Source organism: Amblyomma americanum, chromosome 10, assembly GCF_052857255.1.
Source record: "Amblyomma americanum isolate KBUSLIRL-KWMA chromosome 10, ASM5285725v1, whole genome shotgun sequence".
NCBI classification, from domain to species: Eukaryota; Metazoa; Arthropoda; class Arachnida; order Ixodida; family Ixodidae; genus Amblyomma; species Amblyomma americanum.
In genome coordinates, this window is record NC_135506.1 from 72,826,188 (window position 1) to 72,845,809 (window position 19,622).

A 19,622-nucleotide genomic window follows, 5' to 3' on the forward strand; every position below is an offset into this window, starting at 1 on the left:
GTGGGAAAAAATGCGTTCTAGAAAGTGTTACATGCTTTCGCATTCCTCCACGTAAGCAAAGACGTTTTCAATTTTTTTGGAGTCTTTCAATGAGGCAACTCTTAGTCCCTTTCTTCTTTCTCTCCCTTCTTTATCCCACTCTGCAAATAGATTGAGTATATTACTTTCCCCCGTTACCTCTCTTCCTCTGCCCTCACTCTTTTCATTTATTTTTCTCTCTGCCTGCTATTATTTATTTTCGCTGCCCCAGCTCAGGTGGTGGCGGTGGTTAGGAAGGATAAGATTTTTGCTAGCCCCAGCATCTGCCATCGATACTGAAGCATCTCAGGTGGGGCAGCAGAAATAAAAGTTAGCAGGCAGAATGAAAAATAAATGAAAGAGGTGAGGGGATAGGAAGAGGGGGTAGGGTGAGAAGTAATATATGCAAACAATTTATACAATAAGAAATGTGTCCAGGTTGTGCGCTTGGTTCATTTTAGAGGAAAAAAACACAAGCGCACAGCACTGTGTTGGCTACAATTGGAGTGGGGTGTCCAGTTTAATCTTTCAATGTAGAACTCGCGGAGCGTTAGGTCACTGCGTGTATCAACCTGACGGAGAAAAGACGGGACGTCAAGCCCGTGTGTTCGAGGAATGCACAGAGGTTCACCGAAGTTCGCTTACGAGTGCGCGCACTGCACTGCGGCCACAATAGTGTCTTAATGGAGTCTGGTAGTATGCCCTGCGCCCTATAGGCCGCGAGCATATCGCGACGAACATCAGAGAACGCGGCACAGTGAAGGAGCAGGTGCTATAGTGTTTCCACTGCACTGCATCCGCCACACACATCACTCGTCGCGATTCTGTTACGCACCCGTCATTCCCCGGGCCACACGCAGCCAATGCGCGCGCGGAGGATAATTGCACGTTGTGACCGTGTAAGTGCGCGACAGCCGGTGATACTGTCGATGCGCTCACCTGCTCATGCGCTCACATGCGTGGGTCGGGGTGCTGCTTTCAGAGATGGTCGCGGATGGCCGCACGCACGTCCTCCAGCCCAAGGGGCAGATCGCTGACAGACAGTTGGTGTGCGGCGGTCGCGAGATCGTCAGCTTCCTCGTTGCCGGCGATGCCGCAATGACCGGGCACCCAGAGGAGTGAACGCTGGTGATAGGATTGAGCGGACGCAGCTTGCCTGCGCTCCGTGGATTTTCTCGTCCTGTGCGCGCAAGATCCATTCGCACTTCCACATTTTTGTCCGGATCAGACGTATAACGTCGAGGATTACTCGTGGATACGCTTTGATCCCAAGAAGTGACTTTCTTGGCATTATGCGGGACTTTAAAGCCCAAGCCAAAACGTGGGATCGCTAAGCCTCGCAAGCACTTCGGCACCGGGCCCGGCGTCCGTTGCCGCGTTCGGCCTGACCAGCGAGCAGCTACTCCGCTACGGCTTCGACGATGGATGTGGACCACACCCATGGCTTCGACCCCGAGTCTGGAGGATTGGGAAGTGTTCCGAGCAGCAGCAAACAAGACGAGGGGACCTTTGATAATTCACAGCCAGAACCTGGATTGAAGACGATATACCTCAGGGCAGGACAGCATGCACAAGTGCGCTGGGCACTGAAGACATACGATGACGACCCGAAGTCACCAGCAGCGGATCCCACGAGCCGCAATAGGCCCCCGAGACTGCCTGACCTCGACAAGTATGAATTTAAAGTGATTATCAAGCCAAAAGACCGTTTGGACCTAAAAATGTGGGGTGGGAGTACACACCCACTTAACGTCGCGTTCGAAAACGCGTTACGTGGCAAGACGCTACGCGCCAAACCTTACGTCAGAGTTATTGAAGAGCAAAACATCATCATCGCGGCAACTTCCCATGTCGAAGACGCGACAGTACTTGCGAAGATCGATCACATCAACCTAGACGGGAAAAAGTACCACCTCAATGCCTACGTGAGAACACCGCAAGACTCATGCAAAGGGGTGGTGCACGGGATTGACCCCAACGCATCAGACAGAGACCTAGAGAAAGACTTTTCCTCAGAAACCCACGAAATATTAGGCGTCCGAAGGCTCGGCAGATCCAACTCGGCGGTGATACTGTTCAGTGGATACAAAGTCTCTTTCTTTGTTACGTACGGGTGGATCGAGCGCAAATGTTTTGTTTATAGGAAAACTAGACCGTTTTGCGTACTGTGCGGCAGGGAAGGGCATAGACCGGACGTCTGCCCCAGCCCAGCTGAATCGAAATGTTACTCGTGAGGCAAGCTGAATCCCGGGGAAGCTCACGATTGCACCCCAACTTGTGCGGCATGCCAGGGGAATCACCACACCTACTCAAGGGAATGCAAAGCAAAGTTTCTGGATCCCATCAATAAGCCTAGGAAACATCAACATTTCGATGATCAGGAAGAGAAACCGACAACCAGTGGCACCAGCAAGAGCTACGCGTCAGCTGTACGCACCAGCCGAAAAGAGCAGTTCGTCAAGAAGGAATCCAGAAGAGCGGCCTCCAATTCTACGTCCAGGTCCAGGTGAAGATCTAAGTCTAGTCAACGTCGCAACTCATCAGGCCGATCCGGAACGGAAGGGTCAAGACATCATAAAGAGCAGGGGACCACCAGGTCGGTCTCCTTTGCACCTGAGGCGGATCCACCGGCACAGGAGACGGCACACACCCGAGAACGCGGACCGTCTTCGGAGAAGCAAGAAGACTCAAGAGACATCGTAAATGTGGGCTATGCTGGGTTGCCTCCATCCCTCGCCGGAAACGCGATATCTAAGGAGTTTAGCGACCTAAAAGCAGAAATTATTCAGCTAAAAAAACTGAACGAGGCGTTGAGAGCTGAACCTAAATTGGTCAGGCTGCAGTCACAAACAACTCACAACAAAACACCCGAAGCCCGGCCAAACTCACAGTCAGTTTATGAGCGCGTCATTGCAGAGCTGAGGGCTGATAGAGAGGAGCAGGATAAAAAGTTCCTACAAGTTATTCAGATGGTCAAAACGAGCTCGCAAACGAGTCCGCCAACACTAGGAAATACATAAACTCTGACATTGCCACAGTCCGAGACGAATTCATATCGAAACTCAACGAGTGCAACTTCAGAAATAGGAAGTCTAAATATGCCGACAGGCACCCCCTTCCAGAAGAGGACGAATAAGGACCATGGCACATAGGGGACATGAAACAATTATTTGGCAATGGAATTGTCGGGGGGGATTTAAAAAGAAAAAAGCAAGCCTTCAATTTTTCATCGACACGTCGGAGGCGCCACCTGCTGTAATAGTACTTCAAGAAGCAAATACGGTCATCAGCATGAAGGGGTACAAAACTTTCTAAGACCAGCATAGTCTAGGAATACTTGTTCACAAGGAGTTTACCGCAACGCTGCAAGAACCGCTAGCCGAAAATATCGAGCATGCTTACATTGAAATTCTTCCCCAACACAGGGGAAAACGCAGTTTGCACATACTGAACGTGTACAGTCGCCCCAGGGACTCATGCCGTCAGATAGCCACGCTATTTAGTAATTTTTCAAGAGGGCAGGTAAGGACCCCCTCGTCATAGCCGGTGATTTCAATGCGCCCCATCAAGCATGGGGATATCACTTTAACAACCCGAAAGGTAGGAGGATCCTTGAGATCGCTAACAGAGAAGGGCTCAAAATCTTAACGGATCCCCTGCAACCCACCAGAGCGGGTAATAGCGTCAGCAGAGACACCTGTCCAGATCTCACGCTTGTGAAAAACTGCCTGCAGTCCACCTGGTCTAACACTGGCGAGTCCCTGGGTAGTGATCACTTCATCATCTCCTGCACTGTTCAGGGAGTTGAATGTCGGAAACCATTTGGCAAGGTTAAGATTGTGAACTGGGACAAGTGGAGAGAGGATCTCGCACGTCTCCCGGACGAAGATATCACAGATATTGAGGCATGGACAGCGCTGCAGATGAAAACTGTCGCCAGGCATTCTGCGACAGTGAACACCACGGAGGAAACTCCGGCAGTTGACCCGCACCTGTTACATCTGTGGGAAGCCAGGAGATCTCTGACAAGGAGGTGGAAAAGGCAAAAGTTAAATCGCAAGCTGACCTCGCTAACCAAAACTGGCTCAAGCTGTGTGATGAGCTCAACGGTAGAATGGGCACGGCTAAAGCATGGGGACTCCTCAGATCCGTTATCGAGCCGAACTCAAACCGGAAAGAGCAAACAGACACGCTCTGTAACGCCTTGCACAGCTACAAAGGGGACAACGAAGCCCTCATTGCAGAACTTGCACGAAAATTTCTCGATCTGGGATCCTCGTACCCTCTCCCTGCGTACACCGGTGCACCCAATGAAGAGATGGACCAAGACGTAACGGTTGAGGAACTGAGGGCGGAGCTTGACATCATGCGCAAGAACACCGCTCCTGGACCGGACCAGATAAACACCAAGATTCTCTTTAATATGGATGACATCTCTTTAAGAAAATTAGTGAAATACTTCAACACGCAGTGCTGGCACAAGGGCCAGATCCCCGACTCCTGGAAATTGGCTTTAGTGCGATTTATTCCCAAGCCCAATAAACCATGCGATATTGATCATTTACGACCGATCTCCCTGACGTCGTGTCTGGGTAAACTGTTCGAGAGGGTCGTGAACGCCCGACTGAAACGAATCCTGAGGAAGACTGACATCCTCCCTGAGACGCTGTACGGGTTTAGAGAAAAGCTGTCTACACAGGATATTCTCCTCCGTATCAGAGAGGATATTCTGGACAACCCCGTGAGATGTCAGGTCAAGGCCATCCTTGCGCTCGATTTAAAAGGGGCATTTGACAATATCAACCACCAGGGAATACTGGATGAGCTTAACAGCATCAACTGTGGTGACCGCACATATAATTACGTGAGGGACTTTCTCTCCAATAGAAAAACGTCAATACAAATTGGTGATCGGACCTCCTCTCCGTTCAGTCTAGGTTCCAAGGGCACCCCGCAGGGAGCGCTCTTGTCTCCGCTTCTCTTCAACCTGGGCATGCGTGGGCTACCAGAGAAGCTAGACCGCATCCAAGGCTTTGAGCAAGCTATAAACGCCGGCGACACTACGATCTGGTGTTGCAGCGGTAATGAAGGGGAAATTCAAGGCCGGCTTCAGGAAGCAGCGAATGTTGTGTGCCAGCATGCGGCGAGGCATGGGTTAACGTGCTCTCCCGAGAAATCAGAGTTACTCCTGATCGACCGTGGCAAGAGGCAGAATACGGGGCTTTTGCCGTCCCCTCCCTCTGTCGCCATTACGGTCCAGGGTATGAGCATTCCGATCAAGAAAGAGATCAAGATCCTGGGAGCCATCATACCCAGCGGCAACACTAACACCACTACAATCAGACAGCTCCAAGCCTATTCCGAACAAGTCTCTAGTATGCTACGCCGGGTAATCAAGAAAAGAAATGGGCTAAGAGAGAAGGAGGCCCTAAGATTAGTTCAGGCTTTCATTCTCTCTAAACTAACATACGCCACCCCGTACTTACGGCTTAGCAAAAAGGAGAAAGAACGACTAGATATTATTCGAAAGGCAGTTAAGACGGCGCTGGGACTCCCGTAATGCACATCCACTAAGCGCTTACTACAGCCGGGGATCCATAACACCATCGACGAACTAATAGAGGCCCACCGTGTAAATCAAATTGTCAGGCTCTCAACATCTAAGCCTGGCAGGAAAATATTACAGAAGCTGAGAATCAGTCCATCCCGGGAAGTCGCTGACAAGATCGACATGCCCATGCAGATGAGATCACACATTACGACTCACCCCATACCAAAACGCATGGATGAGGAATATAACAGAGGACGGAGACTAGCCAGAGCTAGACACCTCTCTAAGCGCTGGGATGGAAACAAGGACACGATCTACGTCGATGCGGCTGGACCCGTTAACGGAGTCGCGGCAATTGCAGCAGTTTCACCCCGGGGGGATATCATTGCAAGCAGTCTTATCCAAGCGGTGGATACCACATCGGCTGAAGAAGCAGCTATCGCACTAGCGATATCAAAGAACAGCGAGGCAACGGTTATGTCCGACTCACAAGCAGCGGTACGCAATTACCTCAGAGGCCGCGTTGGCGCTCCGTGTTGGAAAATTTTGGAAAGGTCTAATCCTTCCAACATCCAGATCTTCTGGACGCCAGGGCACCTCTCAACGACGGGCAATGAGACGGCCAACACAGCTGCTCGAGCTCTCCTCCTCCGAGCATCTGGCACGCAGCCTCTCTCTGACATAGTTGACAACCCCTCACCCTTACTAAGCTACGCAGAAATTACGGAGTACTATAAGATCACAAGAAGGGAATATCCTCTTCCTCAGAAAACACTAAGTAAATGTGAAGAGCACATAGTCAGGCGACTACAAACTAATACTCTGCCCAATCCTTACCTAATAAGTAAATGGTGCCCAGAAACCTACAATTCGTCCTGCCCCTTCTGTGGAGCAGTTGGCACACTCTTTCACGCGGTTTGAGAATGTCAAGAAAACCCAGACTTGGACAGCAATCCCGATCCGACTCATAAGCGCTTGGAGGCAACCCTTCATAGCCACAGCCCACTCGACCAGAAATTGCTGGTTGAGAGGAGCCGGATTATGATGACGACCAATGGGTTCTCGTACTGAACCCACCCAGTTTTTCTGCTCTGAATAAATGTTTTTCCTCCTCCTCCGGACACCCACTGTGCACGCACGGCACATCCTCTCCGCGCGAGGCGCTCGATGCGCGAGCGAATTTCCCGCCCTAGTGGGGTACCGCGGCCTTTAGATGGTAGGTGGCTGAGTGGGGCGCGGGAGTCGCAAAGCTGAGCACTCCTGGGCGGCGGAGGGACGAGGGTGAGCAGCAGGTCCAGCCCGAGCCGGATCCCCAACAGCGCCGCCGTGGTGGAGGAGCCCAGGAAGGTTGCGTGTTCCTATCTGTGCAGTCGCAGGGCGGGGTTGGTAGCCGCCGCTGCAAGGGACCAGCTGTCGCGGGCCACTCAGCCGTCGGTGTACACAAGGAGATGGTCCTGGAGCTCCTCGTGTATGACGGCTCTGGCCATCTGCTGCACAGCACAGAGGCGTGTTCTCCGCTTTCCCGCGATGCCGACGATCTCTCGCTGTACCTCCTAGGCAGAAGGCCAGGGCGTGCAGGAGCCCTAGGGGGTGGGCCTTGTGTGAATCGCTCATACTCGAGCAGCCCCGCGCCCATTCGTGAGTGCGGGTGCGAGCGCATACGCTGCAGCAGCGAGCCGCAGTCCGGTACGCGGTGAAGCCGGTCGATATGATTCAGTGCCCGGCGCGCTGCTTGGAGCTCAAGTTGCCACGCTCCTGCTTCGGCCAACGTTGCGGCGCACCGCGAGGTTTTGGGCAGGCCTAGGCACACGCGCAGGGACTTGCGGTGCTGGAGCTCGAGTTTATTCCACCACGGCTTGCGCACTGTGACGAGCGGCAGCGCATAGAGCACCGCCCTCAAAGCTGCAGCATTGTATAGCCGACGCGCGGCTTCCTGGGAGATGCCCTGGCCTCGAGCGGTGAGCTTGTGCACAGCGGCGGTGATCCTCTTCATTCTGCAGACAGGCCTTGGTCGCCGCGGGGCGGAAGGAAAGGCACCACTCGATGTCAAGGCCAAGGTACCGCACCGATTTACGCTAAGGAATCGGAGTCCCGTCCAGTGACAGTGGCGCAAGGTGCGCAGACGAGTGAGAAACGCAGGCCATGGCCACCGATTTGTCCGCGCTCAGCGACAGACCAAGGCCGCGCAAACTGGCATCGATTGCGGCCAGGGCTCCCTGAAGGCACCCCCGCAAGCGGAACGCCTCGCCCGGTGGTCCCCGGCACCAAAGAGCTATGTCGTCTGCATATATGGACATGAACACATGGTGTCGGCCGCTCGTGGGGAGGCAGTCCGGCACCACCGACATGGTCACATTAAACAGAAAGGTGATAGGACAGAGCCCTGCGGCACACCCACGTCTACCGGGCGAGGCTTGGAGAGCTTACCCCCTACTCGAAAGCGCATGGTACGCCCGCTCAGGAAGCCTTGAACGTATCGCAAAAGGCGCCCACTCACACCGACCCCCTCAAGCACCGCGAGAATTAGTGCGCGGTGAACGTTGTCAAAAGCGCCCGAGACGTCCAGTAGTATCAGCAGCGCAACCTTGCCTGCCACCCTGGCATGCTCCAGTGCTGTAACAACGTCAGATAAAGAATCAGCCGTGCACCGCATCCCACGGAAACCCGTCTGAAGCTCGTCAAACAAATCAGCCTCCGCATCCCGCTCGTTCAGGCGCTGCAACGTAATATGCTCCATGAGCTTACCTGCCGCCTATGTTAATGTCACTGGCCGTTATCCGCTCAGCTCCGTAGGTGGGCGCCCTGCCTTTCGGATTGGACAAACCACCGCGGTTCGCCAATCCTCCGGTAGCTCCCCGCGTACCCACACCAGTTTTATCTGCTGCAGGAGGATCTGTCATGTCTGCGCATTCAGGCTTCGCAGCATCTGTTATGTCACCCCGTCCGGTCCGGGTACCGAGCGGCGGCGACAGCGCTGCAGCGCATAGTTCAGTTCCGCCGCGGTAAACGTACCTTGGACAGGTCGTCTGCACGCGCGGAGTGGCACGCACTGCCCCACGCACTGTGGTTTGCGGTAAAATCACCACAGATGATTTGGCGCGGGGCACAGCACGAAGACACAGAACGAAAACACAGCGCGTTCCACGCGACAGCTGGACGCACATAAACACTGCCCACCGTCGTGTCAACACCAACGACGCGCTCTGTCACAACCACGCACTCCTGGGCGTCAGATGTCGCCGCCGCCGAGCCGACGAGGGTGTTCTAGGCGTCCTGCCGCACGTATATAGCGCACCTTGATTTCCCGGGGCGATGAGATGTGTCTCAGGTGGCTCAGTATCAATGGCAGATGCCGGGGCTAACAAAAATTTTTCCTTCCTTTTTACTATTATTTTAATAAAACAACTCACTACTACTTCTTTATCCCTTCCTTTACGGCGCGGCTCAGGTATCCATAGATATATTTGAGGCAGTTGCTGCGTCCTTTCCTTTCCTCAAATCCAATTTTTAATTTTTCATTTTTTTCTTGTCCATAAGGTGGAGCTCTTGTCGTCTCTAAATTTTTTTCGTTGCTGTTGTTTCTTTGCACCCATCAGCAGTGATGTCCTTAAATACGGAGCATTTATGCTTTAAAGTGTTTTTTTTGTGACATTTGATGTAAACACTTGTGGAATAAGAGGAGTACAAAATTCCTGTCATGTTGAGCACAATTGTTACTTGAGCTGCGATGCAGAAATAGCAGTGGGTTTTTTACAGCAACTAATGCGCTACAGTCCGTCCTGTATGAGAACGCAAAACTTTCAGCAAGAGTAGGCTGGCTTCGTTTTCGCAGTTGTCTGCCGGTCTCCTGGATCGAGTGTATTTCCTGTATTATCTGCGTCTTCATGCTTTTTGTCGTGTTCGTACCATCCTCTATAAGTTCTCTTTGTGTTATCATCCTGACCGTATAGAGTCAATCACCTACACTTTGTGTAATCAACCCACAGCTGTGCTTGAGTGAATTAGCAAAGAATATTCAACGCCGTTCATTACCTAGGCGTTGCCTGGCGCTGGAGCGTTCACTTCTCGTTGGCCAAAATTAGAGAGTGCGGAAGAGGAGCCGTTGAAAACAGCTCTGGAATAATTTTAACAGCGGCACGGCACGCGGTTGTCTTTGCAGTTTTGCATCCATCGAAATACTGCCGCTGCGGCTGGTTTTCTGGGTCCTCCTGCTCAGTAGTCGAGCAAACTTACTACGTAGCCACGAAGGCGGGTCGGAGCCGAGCTGGTTGTCGTCGTAGTGGGGTGCGAACTCTTGAGTGGTACAATCATGCTCCGTCCGTCTCTTGCGTTGGCGCTTTCGGCGTCTCCTTTGCGGATGTCATCGCGAGCTTGCGCATCAGAATTTTCTCAGCGTCCCCCCCGTGCCCTCCTCTCCATGGCCGTTGAAGTCTGAAATTCCGCGTAGCAGTCCCGGGTGCTCGTGTTCGGGGCAGTGTTCACGAGGGCGTATTAATGTGGTGACGGCTGCTAATTTTACATGTGCGGGGCGGACTTAATAAAACGTTGAGTACAGAGTCGATCACACTGGTCTACAACGCTCGAGCGGTGTGCTGAAGAGCAAATGAAGTTAAATCTTAGCGCAGCTGCTTTGCTGAGGGCAAGGCGCTGGTGCGTGTGTTTTCACGTGAATATTAGGCTGCGGTCCAGCGCAAGTATTATCAATGAAAGTCAATACCTACTTTATAATTTCACTTTGTTTCCACCTGAATGCAGGGCTCGAGAACTCTAGACAAGTGTGATCGACTCGGTACTTATTGAGGATAGTCTAAGGCACTAAAGTAAAACAATGAATGCCGACTTGCGCGCAGAATAGGTGAAGAAATTCAAGGGGGCACTATGTTGACCTAAAGTGCGGTGAGGCGAAAGCCTTTAGCGTGGTGTTGCTGCTTGTGTCACTGATGTGTGCTTAAGATGTTAATTAAGTACTTGCGTTTGCCCTCGTTCAGAGACTCCATAGAAGCGAGCGCTAGGAGGGAGGTTGTGCTGCACCCGACGTGGTCGACAGCTTCGAGACGTCCGAGGCGGGCGCGGCGCGTGCGCCAGTGGCGCCACCTCGTGCATGCGGGGTGAACTACCAATGGTGCAACATGGCCTCCAAGATTATTCGCGGGCACTAGCGCCGGGCGGGTGATCTCGGAAGCCATGGGCGCAAGAGCGTAACGGATGGACGGACGCACACGCGGACGGACGGAGCATCTGCCATTAAAGGCTTTCGCATTGAAATGTTCTGTGGAGAAGCTACCCACGCTCATTCCATCAACAGTCTCGGTGTTCCCAAAGGCGAGCTCTACAGAGGTGTGGAGAAAATGAAAGAATACAAAAAATAGGAACTGCATATAACGTCTTCTTGACTCCCTCCTTTATCCCTTCTCTTACAGCACGGTTCAGGTGTCCAACGATATATGAGACAGATACTGCGCCATTTCCTTTCCCCAAAAACCAATTCCTATTATTATTATTATTATAACGTCTTGCAAACCTCAGCGTCGTAGTCTTTCCTGCCACCCAGAACAGCTACTGACAATGTGGCAAGCTTTTTTCTTTCTGGCCTACAATCACAAAACCTTAAGTTGACGCGCTGCAAGTCTAAACAATTCACTTGTCCATCCAACAGGCATTATTGGAAGGCGAATAGATTATCCAGCAAAACAAAAAATTCGACTGATCCAGGAAATGAAAAAATATCGGGTAGCTTGGCTGTGGAACTGCTTAGTATGTTACGGGTCATAGAAGAAAACGGTGCCGAGTCCGGTTGGTCAGTGTGTTTATCATTCTAAAAAGTCCGAAAAGATTGCCTAGATATCTCTGGGTAGAGAAGTTCATGTGCCTTCATTGAGAGGATGAGTTAGTTTTGATCTCCGTCTGATTTTGGTCTGAGCCATGCTCCATTTTGTCCACGGGATGGTACAAATTGGGTCGTTTTGAAAGATTCGAAATGAATAACTTTACCTCTATTACCTTCCAACAAGCGTTTTCACATTTCATGGGGGGGGGGGGTGGGTAAGACCAGGACGGCTGGAAATAACTCGGCGATATTTGTTTTGAATAGCTGCGAATAATACAAATGGAGCCATGAAGAGCAACTTTGCGTCGTGTTTTGTCCCGCTACCCCTAGCTTTTATCCCCAACTTTCCTCAGTCCTGTTTCCTGGATACACCGTGGAAACACGCTGCGAGTATTACTGGAGAGATCGTCTTCCTTCCTGACACCTCATGTTTTATTGGGCATGTACTTTCGAGCAAAGCAAACGCCTGGTGATGCTAATATATTTGACGCACTACTATTGTGAAACTACATGAGGAGAAATTAAGACTACAATACAATGCTGTTGTTTGAAGTGTTTATTTACCGAACTAATTTTTAACCCCATGCTTGGATCCCCTGCTTCAGGTTTCTATTTGTCGAAGCTTCTAGAGCAGCACTGTTTACGAGCCATTTCTATGCCGCTGTGCCTGCGTTGAGCGACGTGACCTCCCACTGGTAAGCAAGGCCCGTAGCATATGTTAGATATCCGTAATATCTCCACAGAACCGACCTGTTCCCCAGTCAACTTCTGGATACCAGTTGTGTAGTGATTTTGGGGTGTGATACGCGTAGGTTTCTTTTCAAGCTTTTGTTATTTCCACGTCCTTGTTTAACTCTGTAGAAGATTTGGGACATTCTCTTCGTTCAAAGCTCTAGTGATGTAGTATTAATGCATTATTGTAGAGTGATACATCATGTTTCTGTTCACTGTGCAATAGTGCTCGGAACAGTACTTCATGTGCGAGGTCATAGGCCAGTTGATTGCTCCGTACCCCTTGTTGTCCAGGAGCCACATTATGAGTGCTGATTCCAAGTTCGTGTCCTTGAGGATCCGAGTGGCCCACTCATGGACCCGGCCCTTGATGTAGTTTCTACACTCGGTTTGAGCGTACTGAGGGCACGACTGCCTCAGGATCAAGCCGCAGTAGTCTGCCTCCTTGTTAGGATGCTTCAGTCGTAAAAATGCCATCATCTGGTCCGCCTGTAAGTGTATATTGTTCGTGGAGATGAATTCCAGTTATTTCAATTGCATTTTGCTCTAGCTTCTCTTCTGCCCTTGTTGTAAGTAGGATGAATAATCTTGGGGATGGAGCCAACGTGATTTTTTTTCTTGGTTGTATATCCGCTGTCAACCTCTCAACCGGAGGAATGGTATTCCGAGTATTGCAACAAGCTTTATTATTGTTGTAGTGGATGACAATTTACAGAATTGACTTCAGTGTGTCTATGTTAACTCCTCATCAGTGTGGTGGACAGTGAGCCTCATTAGTCGGCCGTTGGAGGTGTCCGTATGTAACCCCAAGGTTTGTTTCACGGATTTCCTTGCGCTTGTGTCCAAAATATTTGGGTCCCCCTTTTTGAGAGAGGGGTCCGACATCACATACAATCCACCGTTGTCATCCGCGCCGACTGCAGGAATCTGAATTCTGCTTCAATGGCACACAGTTTCTCATCGCTGCATGCTGGAATATGATAATATAGATAGCAGCAGGCAGTTCTCGTCATCTAGCCGCTGCAATACGATAATAGGGCTAGTTGGTTTTACATACTGGTGGATTGGACGCGCTACCTCTAGTAAACTACGCAGGACGTAAACGAAGACTACAAGACAAGCGCGCTTGACATAAGGTCTTAGTTTTTTTTTTCCTTTGTAGCTTCTTAGCGGTAGCCCGTCGAATACACAGATACACAAGCACCCAGCCCCAATTTTTCTGCTGCAGCGGCTATATGAGGACAGATATATTCTGCTATATTTATTATCATTTCGCAGTATGCGCAGTTGGCCAGCTGTGTGCCATTTAAAGTGGAATTCAGGTGATTCCAGTTGGCGTGGGCGGAGAATGTTGACCACGACGTAACGCTGACAGGACGGCTAAGAATACCATTAATTCTGCTCGTCTGCTCCTCGATATTGAATTACTACCGTGCGGTATTACCGCATACTGTTTTTAAAGCTTCTATGGTTTACTGTAGTTTAGAATGAAATGGATCTAACCGAATGTGACATCATTCGCTAGGGTGGTGAGGGACCCGGTCCGACCACCTTCGAGAGCGAAAGCGACGATGAACATTGAAGTTATCCACTACAAAGTGTCACGCATAGCATAACACTCTGTTGTACAATAAGGCATTTGTCCCAGATTATAGCAGCAAGAAATTACTTGAAAATTTCTGCTTTTGTGTAAGAGCTACACTGAGCGAAAATCGAGAAAAAGGTGTGGCCTTTAGTCTAGTATATACCGTAGTATACATGCGTAATGTTCAGGAGACTGTAGAGTACTGTTTATATCTTGTCTAAGTGTCATTGTATTCTCTGATGTATTACAAAAGAAGTTGAAGGAAGATATTTATTTGAACTAAGTGACAGAGTAATACTTACTGCGTTTCGCTCGGACGGCACACCTTTTCACATGATGTTCATTACTGACCCGCTGAGAGTAAAGGAAACCCGCATGTTGGGAAGAGTGCCTTGATCTAGCGCTTAATCAAAGTGAAATTTAAGCAAGATGAGTGTTTACTTTGAGTGATCCGCGCGACTAAATTAACTAGATATCGGACTGGTGCTCTTTATTACAGGGTTTTATAGTCATTTCCTCGCTCTAAGTGCACAGATAAGCTGCCTGTTTTTGTGGTGTCTCATCGCTTAAATATGATGTCAGCACCATGATAACGTTTTTTGGTTGTTAACCACAAAACGCTTCACACGGCAACAAATATTACGATGAAAGAAAACATTATATCCTGTTAACTTATTTATTAGTTACCAAGAAGGCAGTGTTTGAGTAGAAAGATCGGTTGTTTTATTTGTTTAACACCTACCACGCTTGATGTCTGATTCTTAATTTCCTTATAACCGATTACGCACCATGGAACACGAAAAGCTACGGAATTGTACGAGACTTTCTTTCCACCGCGATCGCGTTTGGAACTGTGGGACACGAAAGAAAGAAGGCCTACTCTGCATTAGCACAAAATCGGCAGGATACTCTCAAGCGCCTACAATCGCCTCCGAAACATGGACCATAAAATCCACGCAAGCCGGAGAGGGTCGCGAGCAACACTTTTTATGCGAGGGCGCGGGAATCTACTCAACGTGAGATACACCGACGCGGCGCACTACGCGTCGCTGTCGGCACAGACGGCCAGTGTAGCAAATCATACACTGCAGGAAGTAACCGCAGCCACCATACGTACCACGAGCACTTTGGAGGCCGAAGAGGAAGCTATTGCGCTCAAAGGTGTCTCCAAAATTGAGGGAGAAAGAGCCTACCCCGTCGCCGACTCCCAAGAAGCAGGGGAACAGTTTCCACCGCCGCACATCACATCCTGAAGAGCAGGCAAGAGTAATTATTCGGCGTTGTTCTTTATTGAACAACTGGTCACGCGTCTCTCCGTGGAAACAGCGAACGCAAGCTATCGCCCGAGCTTACGCGAACCGAGTCTCTCATTACGGCTCACGATCCCCAGAAACGGCGCTCCGACAGTATAGCGCTATTCTTCGACACCATAGGCTCAACCGCCAGACCTGCCCCCTCATACAGTCCTCACGAGGGAGGAAGCGGTTGCATGGAGACATACATCACACACTCTACCCCACGAAATGCACACCCTGTGACGCCTTTCTCACAATATGTCACACCCCATGGACATGCTCAGCAATCTCAGTTATCCCCAACCACAACCCGACCAGAGGGAGGCCTCGATGACAAGCTTTAGCCTGTAAAACCAGCGGGAGCTGGTGCACTGGGTCCGGCTTACAGTGAGAGCCATAGGAGCCCTGTACTAAGGGTCCTTCCACACACAGAGGACCTCCTTTTAAGCTAAAAAACTTTTTGCGCCAAAACACTCACTACAATATATGTAAAAAAATACCGTAAAGAGCTTTTCTTGCTTACTTGTGTTTCTCGTGTGACAATTCATTGTGTAATACTCTTGCTGTTTTTCCTGGAAACAATATAATTTTCTCCTCTTCTAAACTGGGTGCCTATCAGACATGCATCGAGGGTCGAGATTCGCCGCTGTTTATTCTCCGAACTTTCTATATAAACAAGTTTACCAATCTTCCCGTGTTTGCACAGTGCAGTTTAAAGTCTCGCTTCAGAAACGCCATGTCCTTTGCTTTCTTCCTATTTTTCTTGCTGGCTTTCGCGAAACATTTTTCAGCAGTATATTGAAAAGGCTGTGAGGTTATTGCAGCAATGGCGCCCAAAGAGTGTACAAATGCACCGCGGCCGAGACAAACAGCGCGGGAATTTGTCGCTTCATTTAAGAAGACGCGGAGAATAACGGCAGTGACGTCAGAGGGCGCACAAAACCCACTCCCATACAACCGGCAAATCTCTTGTAAACAAAGGCTCGTTCGCTCGTTGTACCATGAAGAACCGTGGGAGAAGGAAGTGGTAGCGCGTATGTTGTCACGGAGAAAGGCTGGTAGAAAAAGGATGAGAGTAGAATATAGAATATTCTTATGTTTCTTTTCCGATTTATTTTATGTTTCTATCCTATTTTTGTCTGCGGAAGTGGAAACACAGGCACAGGAGGAAACTTACCCCTGAAATAATAAACAGTCCCGGGAGCGAAGTTCAATTCGCCGGAGCACATGACTTCCGGTTCGCTACGCCTGAATGCTGCATGTAAGCTGCCATTTGAGTTACCACCTGGGCACCTGGGAATGTCCAGTGGCGCTGTTTGGATTCATTATTCATTTTCCCCAAGGTTTTAGTTGAGAATATAGCAGTGCTTTGTGTTGTGCGTCTTGTACAGTGATGCGCTGCACATTCTTTGGTTGTTGTGCTTGTCTTGTACGAATCGGTGAATGTGCAGATATTTAAGCCTCACCTCTTACCACATATTCTGTATTTTATATGTGTGTATAAATCGCACCTGGCCTAGAGTAAGACACAAAGGAGAGGGGCGTGTGTAGGGCAGAATGGGGGCGGTATGCTGTTATGATTTACAGGAAACCCACAGACATTGATGGCCATTTACGATCACTTTGCGAACTTGACGAAGTCTTCTCTGAATCTTTTAACATAGTAGCCTACTATGACGATGCTTGCTTCTTGTACTATATTTTTTCCCCCGAGTCGTAATCTACCCTTGTGTGGATTGCTTACCTCAGGACAAGGGCTGTGAAGGGAAACTTTCTCTACGTTTTGTTATTCTTTTCTAACAAGAACTACTTGGTTATATAAATTACATGACTGGTCTTTTGCTGTTCAAGCTGCAGCCTGATGATCGAAGTTCTGGTCGTTTAATAATAATAATAATAACTTCTTTATTTCTATCAGTGATGGAGGAGACTGCGAGTAAAAGTCGCTTTAGAGGCAAGCGACTTGACAAGAGCTCGCAGCCTCCTTTACAAGGCAAACAGCGATTGAGCAGGAGATATACATAGCAATTGACCACATGTGAAATTTGCACAAAAATAAACGCAAAAACACAAATTACCTGAAAAACGCTCTTCAATTATTTAAGAAAGATTGAGTGACAAAGTGTTGACGTAAAGCTCGTACGTCAGTTATATATATATATATATATATATATATATATATATATATATATATATATATATATATATATATATATAAAGACTTGATTTCAGAAACAAATTTAAAAGTGTTGGTAGTGTGTATGATATCTTTTGTGTAGAATAACGCTCTTAAATTATTTAAGAACGCTCTTCAAATATTTAAGAAAGATTGAGTGACAAAGTGTTGACGTAATGCTCGTACATAAGTTATATAACTATCGGCTTGATTTCAGAAACAAATTTAAAAGTGTTGGTAGTGTGTATGATATTTTTTGTGTAGAATAATGACTCCAGGTTCTTGAAAAAGAGTTCTTTGTTATAGGCTGACAGCCACGAGGGCACAGCGTTTTCACTAGGTGTACCTGTGGCTTCTGAGACTCTGGAAATGTACCTGATGTAACGACATGTCGTCGGTGGAATACGAACCCATCCTGTTCAACTTTGTGAAATTCAGAGATCGTGATTTCGGGTGTCCAACCGGCGGCATGTGGTTTTTTTTCTGCAAGTGTTCTGCTCTTTCTGATTGAGTTCGGGATTCAATAGCGGTGCGTCATCGAGAAGCTCAACGGGGCCGTCATCACCATTTAACTGTCCTTAATGGCCCCCGAAGGTACGATTTTCACAAGTTCATTGAATTGTTTGTTTCTGAAAAGTTTCCATTGTTTATGTTTTCGCGGCTCTCCGGACACTCCTTCGGCAATCATATACATATTTATGACTAAAAAATTAGGAGTTCAAAAAGGCTTAGCTTGGTTATGCCTGGAAGATTGCGAAAGCAATACCCTTGGCTGCGCCTTGGTTCGGCTGATGGTGTGGACATGGTTGCCCTTTGTTAAACTTAAGGCTATACATTGTTTTGCTTGGTTTCTGCAATTGATATCCTTGGTACACTTATGACTTATCTGTGTTATGACTTATAACTGACACCTCCGACATAAGGTAAAGTGACGTATTTTGGTAGTGGCGTTGGTTTTTGTGCGTTGATTTCTTGACGAATGTTGCGTTTTTGACGTCGCATGGTTTTTGAATTAAGTCTTTTGCGTAGCCGTTCTTGATGAGTTTTTTGAACATCGTGCGTTGTTCTGTTTTTCTGTCAAGTTCTGTGCTGCAGTGTGTCTCAGCTCTTTTGAACAGCGTCTTCACCACTGATGCTTTATGGACTGTCGGGTGGTTCGAAGAGAAGTGGAGATACAGGCCTGAGTGGGTTTGTTTGCGGTATACGGAGAATTGAAGGGTATTGTCGTTTCGGGACACGAGGACGTCCAAAAAAGGCATGGAGTTTTCTTGTTCCACCTCTAGCGTCAACTGAATGTCATGTTCTATGGGGTTTAAATGATGAAGGAAATTTTGAGTCTCAGATTTTTTGATGACGGCGAAGCAGTCGTCGACGTATCTGAGGAAAATCTTTGGTTTCGGGTGGAATGAGTATAGGGCTCGTTGTTCGACGTGTTCAATTGTTAAATTGGCCATGGCGATAGAGATGGATGCTCCCATTGGTGTTCCTTTCACTTCTCGGTAAAATTCCCTGTTTGACGAGAAGTATGTGTTTGATAGGCACAACTCCAGGAGGCGGCGCACATCATTTACACTCATCGGGGTTCATGCGCTGAGTGTGTCGTCGCGTTGTAGGGCGTCACGGGTAGCGGCCACCGCAAGCTTCACGGGGATGTTTGTGAAAAGGGACACCACGTCGAAGGAGACAAGGCATTCGTCGGCCTCAATGCTGGCTTGGGACCCCAGTTCGATGAAGTGACTGGAATGACGGATATGGGTTGGTGTTTTCCTGCGATTGGAGATATTTGTTTGTGAAGGTATTTTGACAACGAGCGAAGAGGGGAACACCGGAAGTCGACAATCGGGCGCAAAGGGCTCCCCTGTTTTAGGACTTTGGGCAGGCCGTAGAATGCTGGAGCCGATCCGTTGGTGCTCAGTAACTGAAGGTAGAGGTTTCGGAAGGTGGGGTGTTATTCGAATACTTCTTTCAAAGTTTTGTTTAGCCTTGCATGGGTAGTTGTTGTGGGGTCCTTCTTCAATTTCGCATATTCTTGACTGCAGAGTAAGGTGGATATTTTCTATTCGTAGTCCCGTCTGTCCAGAACGACTGTTGTGTTGCCCTTGTCCGCTGGGAGGATCACTATGTTAGTGTCTGTTTTGAGGTCTTGCAGGACTTGCTTTTCGTCCGGATTTAGGTTTGATTCTTTTCGGCGTGCTTGCACTGATTTGAGTACGCCTATTGTTCTCTAGCATTTTTCGCAGTCAAAGAGGAATCACTGCTTCCACTGCTTCCAATTACTTACAAACACAAGACTACATGTTTCTTCTCGAAATGAGCATAAATTGAAGCTTCTTCCATACCATTGCCGCACTTATTTGTTTAAACAATCATTTTTTCCGCCCACCATAAACTTTCTCACCAAATACGTTCACATAACCTCCAAAACACTACAGCGCGAG